Source organism: Ochotona curzoniae, unplaced genomic scaffold, assembly GCF_017591425.1.
Source record: "Ochotona curzoniae isolate NIBS_2020 unplaced genomic scaffold, NIBS_Ocur_1.0 contig_3622, whole genome shotgun sequence".
Classification (NCBI taxonomy): domain Eukaryota; kingdom Metazoa; phylum Chordata; class Mammalia; order Lagomorpha; family Ochotonidae; genus Ochotona; species Ochotona curzoniae.
In genome coordinates, this window is record NW_024465926.1 from 5138604 (window position 1) to 5152717 (window position 14114).

The window sequence follows — 14114 nt, forward strand, 5'->3', positions numbered from 1 at the left end:
GATTTGGAGAGGTGATAAAGTAATTATCCTGACATCATAGAACAGTTAACTAGCAGAATTGTGGTGAAAATGGGAGAGCCCCATCCCGGCTTTGGAGTTTCTTCTCTGCTGTGCTCCCTGCCTTTGTGCAGACCATTCAGAAGGAGGAGTCTTTGGCCTGTGCTTGGAGTTTTCTATTGCACATTCTCATGTCTAGGCAACATGAGTTGAGCTGGCCACACCCTCCCTGGTTGGGCCCTATTGTAACAGGCAATGTTACAATGTTACAGAACCAGTCTGTAAGCATCCTCTGTAGAAAGTTTGAACAAGCCCAAGTTTCAGTCTTTGTCTTTCTAACCGTTGGCTTTTTTAAGAAAGTCTAATAAATATTGATTTCCATGCCCCCCCCCCCCCGCCCCCCCCCCCCCCCCGAGCTTGAGTGTTTAGCAAACTGAGCTTGAGTTACTAGCAAGGGAGATGTAGATGATGAAGAAAAATTTCCAATTATTATTATTCTGTGTCTGCCTTGACAGCCAATTAGGTCTGAACACAACACTGTGAATCATATAAACATACTCACATGTTGCAGGCTGTGATGAGTTAGGTTGATTTTCCCAAGTGCGGGACCCACAAACGTAGATTTACAGGATTAGCAAGCAAAGAAGATCTACTCCCCATAAGAAGTTCACTCTCAAAGGAAAACTGGAGGAGTTGAGCCAAGCTTTTCAATTTGTACTTACCAATCCAAAGATTCACTTTCCTTCTCTCATAAGGTACTATGGAGTTAAGGGGCAGAAATCACAGAAATGATGGTCTAAATCCAAGCAGAAAGGAATATCTGGAGTAAGGAGCATTTCTCCTAAAAATCAGCCCCTGGACGAAGTTTGAACCTTTTCCTGGATCATAGGCCCAGAGCGGGCAGTTTCTTTGTGCTGCCACACAAGGCCCACCATCCCCCCACTTCCTTGTAATGTGCAGAGATCTTTTCACAATGGAGATGAGATCCAACTGTGCTGACAACTTTCTCCTTACTCTCATTTCTTGGCTGCCTGTAGTTAACACATCACAGTACATGGCAGAGAGGTTTTTCATCTGTAATAAGTTTGCTCCCCAACCGATCTAGAGAAGTTGGCAGCTTTTCCCAGCTGGAGGCAGAGGGGATGTCAGAGGCCGTGCAGAGAGAGGGCCTTCCCTCCTTGCTGTGGAGAGAGCAGCTCCTACTTGTGATTTCTGTGACTCAAGCAGAAAAATGTTAAGTAGACATCTTCATGTTTTATAAAGAAATACGGAATAAACTGGTCTGACAAAGCTAGCCATGGTGACTTCCAAGTTTTATTCATAATGTTGAGGAAGTGTCCGAGTGCTCTTGAAGCCTTACAACTCAAAGTGAGGTGGATGAGAAGTGGAAGGGTGAAGGTTTACATAGCGCAAATACAGAACGCGCATGGAGTGACTCCCAGCAGGAAACTCAATTTAAGATCTGAAAAGTGAATCCAAGAAGAATGCAAAGGGGGGCTGAGAAAGGTGGAAGGATTGAGGACTGGTGGGCCTTCCAGGCAGCCTGAGTAGTAGATGCAAAGGCCCAAGGCCAGAAAGGGCATGAAGTGATGAAGAAACTGCAAGATACTCAACATGACTCAGTGAGTATGAGCATTTTCTGAACCTGTCCTTGCTGCAGGCGGCAGAGCCTCTCAGGTCATCCCCAAGCTAAAGCCTGTACAGGGCTCTGTCAGCCGTGCGCAGCTGCTTGAACCAAAGTCTCCCACAGATGGAAGGAAATGCTGCTTTGTACTTTATTAAAACAGCAGCAGAAACCAAATTCCTGTCATTTACTGCCTGAAGCCACCTAAAATGAGTGTTTTGTTTTACTGTGTTTTTTTAGAATAAGAGAATACGCCATAACTGATGTTGGAGTCACTTCTGTTAAATCCTGCTTAGCAGTGTTATATTTATTGATCTTAGAAACATTTAAATAAAATACTTTTGACTAGTGCGGGAAGGATTGCAGGTTTGTTCCAGCTGAAAATTAAGAAAATCGAGGCATTAAATTTCCTCTTTAACCTGTCAAAGTATTCCAGTGATTATTCTAAACAAGAAACAAATTGAGGAAGTGGCTTTTAATTTGGTGCTATTTGTCCATCTCTTGTTAGTGAATGTCACCGTTAAGGCAAGCTACTTATTTTAAGGGACTGTTATGAAACTTGTATTTGCTAATTATCAGAAATTTTTCTGCATAATATTCCCATTTGGACAAAAAATGAAGACCTGAGTTTTGTTTATCACAATGATTCTCTCATAGCAGGAATGGACATGGAATTTAAATATGCTTCCCTTCCAAATATGATGCTACCTGTTCATACAACGTTCACAGGATGCAACGAAATGTTGCAGAATCCTATAGATAAGTCCAGTGTGCTCTGGAAAATGTTTCAATGATGGATGGCTTGAAGGCTAAAATATAACTATTTCACTCCAAGTTTAATTTCCATCACTTGATTTCATAAAAGCCATTTTCATGGTGGGTTTTTAGGTGGTCATAATTGAAAGGAAGACGTCACCCTTAAGAGAGTCTCCCCAGACAGTTTTGATGTTGGCCAGAAGCTGTAGCAATGGGTCCCCTCACGTTAGATCATTAATTGTTCCTCACCAAATCTATGGATGCTACTTTAAAAACCAAGCAATTATTCAAACAGGTCAAGCACAAAGAACCATGCATGTGCTCCAGTGAGCCACGGATTTCCCTGACAGCGACTTTGACTTAACTTGTCCATATAATTGCTTCCAGTCCTCCATGACCCTCTTGCAAATTTGCAAGCTCCTTTAAAGAATGTGTGATTTTTTTTCCCCCTCTGGACAGTGCCATCTCTTCTTAAATGACAAGTAGAATGGAGGGTTGGAGACCAAAGTCTGGAGTTCTTTGTTTAAGTTAAAAGCAACCCCATGTTAGTTTGGGTTCCTCCAGAATATAACTCCAAGACTGAAACTTAGGTGAAAGTGAACCAGATGATCATAAAACTCCAGTAAAATGCCAGGAAAATGAACCTGCAGATCATGTCTGTGGGTAACTGAGCCTACTCCTCCCGAAGAACTCTGAGAACAGGGACAGAACCCAGTTTGAATTCCCACCCAAGGGAGATGAACTCCCGACAGTCCGTTGTTGAGGGCTATAACTGGGGCCATTAACTCTGTATCACTTGGGAGTAGAATAAGCTCCAATCTACAGAGAAATCCCTCAGGCAGAGAGAAGCAAGGGCTGGTGTGAGAAGTCTGGCTGGCAGTCTCCACAAAGCCACACTGACAGGGCATCAGTTCCACTTCCAGCCTGTTCAAGGTAAAGACCTCAGGTTTTGTGATCCCAGATCAGAAACACCCTTTCTTCTGTGCTCAGCTTTCAGAAGGCAAGGCCTGAGCACGATGCGATTTGGAAGGAGAGAGCTGACTGGCAGGTGCATACACAGAACATTTTCATTTCTTTGCAGAGCTAAAGCTGTTTGAGACACTCCAGTTTGAAAAAAAAATCTCTTCAAATGTGTAACAGTCTGGTGATTTCTCTGAAAGAAACTAACTCTGAAATTCTACCTATCTTACTTGCAGATAGCCTTTCGGTTCTATATTAAACCTTAAAGCTGAAGGATCCAGTGTACCTGGTCTCTGATTTGTATGTCTCTTGACAGCCTTTGGCCTGAGGTACTGCAATTATGATCTGACTGTTTTCTTTGGGAAGCAACCAGAGTAGTCAGGCCAAGCCAAATCAACAAGTATTTATTTAGCACTTAGTAAGTATCATGATTACATAAGGTAAATACTTCTAAACCACATGCTGTGTTGTTTGCTCTAAGACAACTTTTTCTTTCCTTGCCTGTGACATTATTGGCAAGTAAAGAAATGCAACAAGAGCTAGCAATGGGTTTGTGGAATGGCACACAGAATTCCTTTCTTAGCATGAGGATTCATGTAATATTCTTACAACTCAGGAATTTTCATAAAAACTATGAGACTCATTAGACTTTCAAGTACATCTCCTAACTACAACTTCATTTAGAACTCATAAAAATATCAGATTTAATCCCCTTTTCCACTATCATCACTACCTTGGTAGTTGACGGTCAGAAGCCAGCAGCTGTACTGAGAGCATCTATAGCCTGGACACTGGTAGAAGCCACAGATCAGCTCCCTTCCCAGTATCAATGCTGCCATTCATCCGACAGGACAGATAGGCAGTGAACTAAACATTGTAAGTTTATTAGAAGGTGAAGAAATATTTCACATCAAGATTTTGTATTTGCTAACATTGCTGAACATTATTTATGTTCTTAAAACGAAATATAAATTTCAATTTAGAACTTCTATTTTGATTTCAAAAAAGTGGAGTGAAGAGCATCCAGTTTAATTGCATAATTCTCTTCTTTTAGGAGTCAGTGTAATGGGGAAATATTTTTTAAATGAGTTCTGTTTTTAAAGTTCATAAGATTGTTTTTAATTAGTTCTTATCCTTTTTAAAATAAGCTATGGATTAGATTAAATTTGTTATCTCTTCCTCCTTATATTTTTTTAAGCCAACCTCCTCTGAGGTATATTAATAAATCTTGTATTATGGTTTTGCACATAGAAATCCATAAGTAATTGTAAATCAACTGGAAGTCTGGAGCCAGGATTTTAATGTCATTTCCAATCGAGTGGGAATTTGAAAACAACATACAAACCAAGAAAAAGAATGTGAGTAGGTTCTGGAAGGTGGTTCTGTTTATGGTGGCTGTTTGCCTACCCCCTTTGTACCAGATACCATGTTCAGAAAGTTGGTTTTAGAACCAGTGTGGTCTCAGCAGGCATCAGATTTGCAGGGTTGGTCTGTATCCACACTCCTATGTGTGTGGGCCACAGAAATCAACAAAGAAAGGGGATCAGGCAGCCCCAGCAGAAGAGAACCAGCTTCAAAGACAAGGACTCACAGTTCAAAGATCTTATAAAGGAGCATTAATAACCTCAAGTGAGGATTAAAGCCACAACCTAAAGGGACAAGGAATTAAAGGTAACCAGAATTAATGTTTAATGATTGGACATTTGAGTGTGATAGATAGCTGCCCAAATGCTGCTTTCCACATGCTAGTTCCATGAGAAACATTCCAAATGGAGATATGCAGGCAAAACAAGATCTCTGTGTGTAACAGCATTTTCCCACCTTCTAATGAACTGTTGAAATGTTTAGTTCACCGTCTGTACATCCCCTCTTGGAAATGCACAACAGGCTCTGGTGTATTCGTAACTCAGACAGGTGTCATAGTTCATACAGCCATTTGTGTTGTATTAACCAACTCTGGTCCTAGAACACATTGTGGCCTTAGAGTGTGTACATTTTGCAGAATAACATTCCATGGAACTTTGTTTTAAGACAGCAGTATGGTGGAAAGTGATTGGAGCTGGGGTTCAAATCCAAATTTTAACTCTACCCATTATAAACTGAGTGCACTGGTTCAAGTCCCCTGTGGGAGCTTCAGAGACAAGGATAGCTGACTTGAAGGAGAGCCCTTAAGGACTACAGTCCGCTGTGATTGACCATAGCAGACATTCAGTGTAGGCTGGCTTCACAGGCTCCCTGTGCAGAAGCCAGCGTGATTCCAGAAATGTAACTGATCTTCCAGGGAAACAGATAGGGACCTGTCAGAACCCAGAACCTGAGAAGATCCCAGTTCAGAAACCAAGAACAGGCAGTCTGTAAGTTTGCTGAGTCCAGTAAGGCTTCATCTGTTGCTGAGACTCCTGCTTGCTTGGGATTGAAAAGACATCTGTACTCTTCTGAGCCTCATTTCAGTTGAGAGGAACTATGTTTGTCATTGACAGGGGCTTGGAGAATAAAATTGGGGGCAGGTGGTGTGGGCTGATTACATATGCACAGGGGTCAGTCCCCTGAAATTGTTAATAGTAAGGTCTGCTGCTGAACATGTGTTATTCTGTCATCTCCAGCAGTGCAAGGAAGGGGTGTGTATTGTGGAGGTTTCCAAAATAAGAGGATTAAAGGCAGAGGTGTTTATAAAAACTTGGGCATAAACAATAGAAGAAAAAAAAGGGAGTGGCCATTTGCATTTTAATGACCCTTAAGACCTTTTGGATGGCTTTACTTCTTCAGCTTGTTTTGAGGCCTGAGAAACAAGGGAAGCATGCAGGGGGATTAACATCCAGCCTGTTTGCTCAGTCTCTGCAGTCATTTTAACACATCCCTAAATTGAGTAGAGGGGTGGTTCAGATAAGCATTTCTAAATTATTTGCTGGGCAGTTTTCTCTGTGCTAGACATTGTACTTGCTGCCAAGAGAACTGAGAAGACTCAGCAGCCAGTCCTGAGACGTGGTCCATGGTGTGGGGCTTGGAGCAGATGCACATGGCTGTTAAATCCCTCAGCCATGAATGCTCACATAATCTGTGAAAAGAACACATAATCTGAGCATATGATAAGGGATCAGTACATCTGGATGGCTGTTATGATCAATCTATTATTAAAAATGAAATTTGCAATGGGAACATCAAGGCAAGGGGTAGTAGGGCTGGGCATGGTTCATTTTTGCCTGCACACCTAAAAAAAATGTCCTACAGAGAGGACTGTATTTAACCATTGAAAGGGTAAAAATGTGATCCGAGACAAGAGAGTAAAAGTATATCCTGAAGATCAAAGGAATATACAAAACCTTGGTGATTGTTCCCATGCTGTGTTGAGATAACTGCCAATGGTGGCCAACGTGTGTGTGTGTGTGTGTGTGTGTGTGTGTGTGAGAGAGAGAGAGAGAGAGAGAGAGAGAGAGAGAGAGAGAGAGGTCAGAGGTGAACATTGGAGGCCTAGTAAGAGTTTGAATGACACAGTGCTCACTTTTTGTGCTGGGAAGTTTGGAACTAAGCCTCCTAAGAAGAGGAAAATGGTCCATTTTCTTTTCACAGTAATGCAAATTAAAATAATGAAATGCTCTGAAGAATTGATCCAAGTTCAAAGTCCATCCTTATGAAGCAGAATTGCTTATTATGTCACAATATGAAAAATATGTCTAAATGAAGAAGAGTTGTGAACTTTGATACATCTCTGTGATTTGATCATGTAATGATTAAGGTTAATATTAAAGAGCAATATTCAATAGCTTGGAAAAGCACACACAACGTAGCTTCAAGTGAAGGAAGTCGAGAGGTATAAGTGACTATAAAAAATCCTCAGCTTTATTATAAAATGTGCTTAGCTAGAGGATTATAAGGCAATATTCTGGAAGGTTAAAGTCATTCTCTGTGGGTGGAAGGGTCAGAGGAAATTTTTATTTTCTGCTTTTTATTTGTTCCAACCAGAAGAAATAGGCCAAGATGTTTAGTGCCCCAGAGGAACCAACAGGTAAGCAGCCCACAGTTCACAGCCAAAGCTGCCTAGTCTGTGCTGTGTCTCCAGTAGCTGAGCGCTGGGGCAAGAGGAGGCTGTGAATGGACTAATACCCAGTGACCACCTTGTCTCTCCAAAGCTGCAGGGGCCTCAAGGGGGAATAACACGAGGGGCCAAGGTGATGGGGATGACTTCTTGTGGGTGGGTCCCAGCTGGACCCTCAGGGACGTGAAGGTTTACATGGGTAGAAGGAAGAAAACTTAACCAAAAATTTCTTACCTAGCACTTCAGTGAGAATCTTAACTATCATTCTTGACCTTCTGTGGCCCCTGGTGGCCTATCTTCAGGTAGGTTCCTCTCAGTGGGAAGAATTCTACTCAGAGCCAGTGGCAAACAAGTTTATAATCATGGAAACAACCGCACAAGCTGCCGATTGCTGAATATGTGCCGTACACCTCATCTGCTTCACTTCACGCTCACGGGAGCTGTTTTATACTCTTTTTGTGCTTACAGATAGGAAAACTGAAGCTTTTAAAGGTGCTGGAGGTAGAAAAGCAATCCAGTCAGCCTGGTTCCATTGCCATTCACTCGACTATATCTTTTATGCTTGTGGTACTCGGTGAGAACATCAGGACCTACAACATGGTCTCCATGTCCTGGCTGGAGCAGTCAGGCACTGGATCCGTTTATTCTCCCAACATTGGAGTGTTTGTTAGTGTGCATACATAACGTGAGACTGGGTGACAGGTACGCCGATGCCCTTGGCAGCTGTTAGCATAGTCCCATGGCACCCTTGGTGTGAGCAGTGTCCTGGGTCCTGGCCAGGTGCCAGACCCTGCACTCTCCCTGGCTGTGAGTGTGGAGGTTGTATTGTCTCATGACTGAGCAAGCCTGGTGTGCTCAGGTAGCTTCCTTCCCTTGGTTTCCAGAGACACTAGTTCTCAGGTATATCTTGCCTCCAGTCTTAGAAAAATGCAAGTCATGTAGTTGGAACATGGAGAGAGAGGTGATGAGGCCATGTGTGTGGTTCAGCTTGGGTGCAGTCCAAATCTAGCAAAATGAACTTATGGAACTAGAAGTCAGTTTCTCCAGACTGGCTGAGTTCTGGGTCTGATCTCAGTGGGGGTCCATGAGTGTGTGACTTTGTGATATTTTGTCGATTGTATTTTTGGTAGTTTGGTAGTTTGGTAGTCTGTACAATTAAAAATATTTAAATTATAAAAAACATAACGAAACCTCAAACCGCATCTGAAGAGAGTGTCAGATTAGCAGTATTCATGAGGACAGCAGAGGGGACAGGAAGTCTAACCAGGGCACATCAACTCCCTTTCTCTGGGCTGGGGGGCAACTACTCAAGGTGATTGCTTAATTTCGCAGGTGGGTACCAGAAGGTCCAGGCAGTTACTACCGACTGGATTTCCCCCTGTTAGGAACTGGAATGTATACAGGACCGGCCTTGTCTGAAGCCTGAGGCTGGATGCCTTGGAAGGAGCCACGCTATCCTGAGCATTCAACAGGTGGCACTCTTTGCCCAGCGTCAGGATGCTGCAGGGCCTGGCAGGGCTATGCCTGGGCAGCAGCTGGAGCCAGGATGCTGGGGCCAGGTCTCTTTATTCCCCAGAGTAGGGGGCTTGTCCCCCACCACCAGTGTAAATACTCCTGCCCTGGCCTTCCTAGTTAGAGCTTTTAGTTCCTGCTGGGGCTACTGCCTCAGCCCCCTCCTTTGTGACGAATTTTTCCTGCCCCTATGCCTTCCTTGGTGAAGGAAAGAGGGAGGAGGAGAAAGGAGGGGTCCCAAGTCCCACCCAGGAGTCTTTGCCTGGGAGGCTGTCCTAGAAAACAAGAGAGAGAGAAATTTCCGAGGACCTGAAAGAATGCTTCAACAGAGAAAAGAGTATGAATATTTCATTAAGGGAGCTCAAGTTATTAAACAACATTACAAAACCCAAGTGTGTTGGCAGGAATCTGAGCAGCACATTTACATGGGTAAAAATAGTGAGAAAAGAGGCCAGGCACCGGGACAACTTCAGGGAAAGCCCCTGACAGCAGGGAATACTCCTGCATGCCCTTCCAGGTCTATGTGAAGTAACCTCTATGCCAAACCATTTCCAAAGCTAAGTGTTGGAGGAGAGAGCTGAGAAATGGTAGGTCAGGGGCAACAATCAACAATCCAGGGACCTCCACCCTCAGACTATCTAGTTTTGGGGCACTGTTAGGGTCGCTGTGGGTCTCAGGCAGTGTCCCCTGGTCCTGAGCAGTTTAAAGGGTTGGAAGAGGCTGGGAACTCAGGGCTATCCTAGGAGGCTTCCCAGAGTATCCATTGTGTGAATGAGGAGAGTCCAGGCTGGAAGACTATGTTGCAGGAATCAGGGGCCACACCCAGGGGGCAACAGTGCCCTTTGAGTACTACTCCTAGGCCTGGCTTCCCAAAGTTTCCTTCTGGCTGCTGGGATGAATCCACAACAGCCTTTTCTGTGTAGTCCTCACCTAAAGTGTGGCTCATTTTCTTTCTGTATCTCATCCCTTGCACCTCCCCTCAAATCTACTTCTATTCAGGTCATGAAAAGAATATTATACCAACAACCTGCCTTGAATCATTATTCGGCCAGATACTGTGCTAACCTAACACTGTGCATATTTAATTTCTCTAAAAGCTCTGAGGAACTATTATTATCTCCATTGCACAGATGAGAACATTAAAGCTTAAAGAGGTTAAGTAAATTGTCCAAAGTTGCATTGCTAGGAGATATCAGAAAGGGATTGAAATCGAGGCTTCCTGTACCCAGAGACCACACTTTTTTTTTCAAGCATTACACTTTACTTTTTATTATTTTTTTTAAATTTCGTTTTATGACACAGTTTCATAGGCTCTGGGATTCCCTCAATCCCTCCAAAAAAGCCCTCCCCTATTTTGAATTCCTCGATACTGTTACAGTAGTACAATTCATATCCAGTCATGATTCCTTCATTGTGGGCATGGACCATGCAAAGAGTCCAGCATCTTATTGTACAAATAAATTCAACAGTTTCTGTGGGAGACCATCCCTGATCTGCAAGTAGAGCTGGCAGAATATCATTCCCTCCAATGAAAAGCCACTATACAACTTCAACAATTTGCAACATCATGAAGTTAATTGACATGGTGAGTGATCATTGTGTTAGAAAATGCAAGTTCTTAACCACATCCTGTGACTACTTCATTGACATTTCAATTTTAGCTTATACACAACCGGCTGCTATATACCTTAAAATGGTTATAGGGTATTATTCAGCTATCTTGTGTCTATTTTCATTTTTATATTTAGCAACTTATAGTATTCAAGCATGGTTTTTACTGAACTTTGAGAATTTTAGGATAGTCCAAACAGGCTTATAACTCAAACATGCTATATGTTGACAATTGAGGAACAGAATGGTTTTAGGAGGGGTGTGCAGAGAAATCTTCATTACCTTAGTGAGGAGTAACTAATCTTTGTGTCCTACCTAGTAAGGTGTATGTGAATCCAAGCTGACCGTTTCCTGTCTGTTCTAAGCTTTCCTTATTAGTCTCTATCTGATCTATGTGTCAAAAGCCTCTGCTTTCCCAACTCAACTCCTTGATAATCACAGTAGGAGGGGGAAGCAGATCTTTTGAAAGAAGTTCTTGAACAGGACATGAAAGTCAGACAAGGCTGAGTCAGCAATTGGGCAAGAAATGTGACAGCATAGAACTACCTTTTTTTTTCTAACTGCCTTGAAAAGTAATCAAAGATATGTTTGTCATGTGACAAACTTAGTATCTGGTATGCAATAAACTCAGCAAATGCTGGAACCCCTATTTTTCTGTTCTTGCATAGCTAAACATGATTCACGTATGGGGTTGATCCCTTCAGCTTGGGAAATTTCCTCAGAAAGAACGTGACTGAACTCTGCGTCTGTGGCACATCTTCCCCTTGCACCTTGAACCTCTCCTATCTCAGAACTTATCGCATTGTACCAAAGCTTGTTTAATTATTCGTGTATTCCAAGAACTTGGTTTGGCAGTAACATGTCTGTGGAAGGATGGGTGGATGGATAGTGGAAGAGTGGCCAGAGTGACAGATGGATGAAGGCGTTGACCAATGGGTAGATAGAGGGGGTGCATGGGTGAGTGAATGAAAATGGCTCATTGGTTTTTTAGATGGTTAAGTATCTAGAATCTTTTCCTAGATATTTTTCTTATGATTTATGAGAATAAAAGGTGTCTTCATCAGGAGTAGATGCCAAACTCAATCATTCATTCCCCAACTTTCTCCACGCTTCAAGAGGTGCTACTTCTGACTCTCAGAATAGTAAATTCTTTCTTTCTTTCTTTCTTTCTTTCTTTCTTTCTTTCTTTCTTTCTTTCTTTCTTTCTTTCTTTCTTTCTTTCTTTCTTTCTTTCCTTCTTTCTTTCTTTCTTTCTTTCTTTCTTTCTTTCCTTCTTTCTTTCTTTCTTTCTTTCCTTCTTTCTTTCTTTCTTTCTTTCTTTCTTTCTTTCTTTCTTTCTTTCTTTCTTTCTTTCTTTCTTTCTTTCTTTCTTTCTGTGTATGGGATTGATAGAAGGAGATAAACTGATATTCAGTTTGCTAATTGCCCTGCTTATCAGAAGATGGTCTTTCATTTCCATGTGTGTGTGGAGAGTCGGTCATTCAATAGGCCAGGCAGTGCATCTGTGAGCCATGAAACTGTGACTTGGCAGGCGCAGGGTCTCAGGGGAAAGGCCAGGGTTCAGGGAGGAGTGAGGCGGGCAGGGCTTGTGGAATCCTCTCAAGATAATCTCTTGTTCTATCAATGGTGAATTTCCCCAACGCATATACTCAATGTATGTGAACCTGTAACCTTGGAAAGCAAGTAACAGTTTCGGTATGCTGGGCCCAGGGAAGCAGATTCTGGTGTTCTTAGCAAGACTTAAGCACAGATAAATCCTTGAGCAGGTCTTAGAGCCCAGGAAGTCTCCTTCTTGTGTCACCTGCTCATCCTATTGCATTCTTCCCCCACTTCCTCCTTGTGATGTCATCTGGGTGCTGTCTTCATGCCCAGCCCTTTGCCACTTTAAACAAGTTTTCAACAGTGAACGCAGACCCCAGAGCTATTTATGACTGAGAAGACCCTGAGTTTCTAAAGTGTTTGAGATAACCTGTGATAGAAACTCCTACTTGCATTTGAACCAGTTAATGAGAAGCTCATGGGTTTTGGGGTGACCTCTGAGGAATGACTGTGTGTGTTGTCCTTCAGAGGGAGACTCAGGATACATAGAGAGGTGGAAGGCAAGGAGTTAGTGAAGGGAGAAGGGAAGCATCTCTGGGCAGGCATCTTGTCACCTTAGGGTTTTTTGATAGATGGACTCTATTGTTCTTGTGAGAACTTGAAATCATTGGAGTCCACGGGCTCTCCACGTGTGGATCGTGGCTGTCTTTGAAGTCCCAGCCCTCTGCTTTCCTGCCTTCTCCTGATATCCTGAGCAGGTCTCTTGTACCTGGAACACCATCCTCTAGATCTTTTCCAGGTCTGTGTTTCCTCTTCCTCTGATCTCAACTCTGCTTTGATTTATTCAGAAAAGCATTTATTGATCTACGTATGTATCTTTCATGTGTCTTCTTCCCCTCCCCCACTGCTTAATTCCTATAATACTTTTATGTTGATTTTGTGTTGTCTTTCTTTAAATAAACCCAGGAGGTTTGGGATCATCTCTTCATTTGTCTCTATGGAAAGCATGCAACAGAATCAAACACTTCATTTGGTGAATGAAGAACAGGGGAGAATTCGGAGGGAAGGAAAGACGAAGAGTGGGATAGAAAAAGATGAAGGATAATCCCACGTGGCTCTTTCTCTCTGAGAAGACATTGATAGTAAACTACAGATGGATTGATGGGTAAATCAGTTAGACCCCAAGTAAATATGGCTTCTTTGAATTCCTTCTGATGCTCCAAGGCTTACTTACACTCCCTAGAAGCTCACTCTAGTGCCTGCAGCTCAGGAGAGACCCCACACTCTTGGATCTCAGACAACAGGCTGTGGAGGTAACTCATTACTAGAGACCTGCTGGGTTGGAAGATGCTCATCCCCCATTCTTTTATTACATAGTTTCTTGATCAAACTGTAAACCAACAAGGGAGCACTTAGCAATCATTAACAGCTGTTCTTGGAAAAGAACTAGATCATATAATTGTACATTTTACAACGTTCTCCCTGGCCACTGTTCCACCTCTGTGGCCATGCATGTCCTCTGGAGCTGGAAGCATCACAAACAAGAGTGCTGGCTGAGACCACAGAGGGAAGGACTGTGAGGGCAGGGAGAGTCAGAGAACAACTTGCTTACTGTGAAGTTGCTGAGAAGCTTAAGGCATTGCATCTTGGTTTGCTGCTAAGTGAATATGTAACTACTTTATATATTTCAACAAAATTAAACTTAAACCTACAGAATTAGGTTTATTAATTTCTGCCAGGGCTCAATGGGAGAATAAGAATGACCATTCATTATGGACTCACAATTACTGGAGACAAAAATGAAGCCCAGCACTATTAAGTATAATAAAAATGTTGAACACTGAGGAAATTTTCATTAAATATAATCTATTCTTTATATTACTACACTTAATCCTTGCTGTCTGCTTCTCTGTTTTTCCCCAACCTATTTAATTTTATTACTTAACTTTTTATAAATGTTTCTTAATATAATTATGATTAAATATTTGAGAGGAGGGAAGAATGTTAGTCTCTTAAAAGGAAAGAAAGGAGCTCCTATCATTTTCTTCTTTCTACCATGCTAAGGTGGTGATTTTTTTTTTT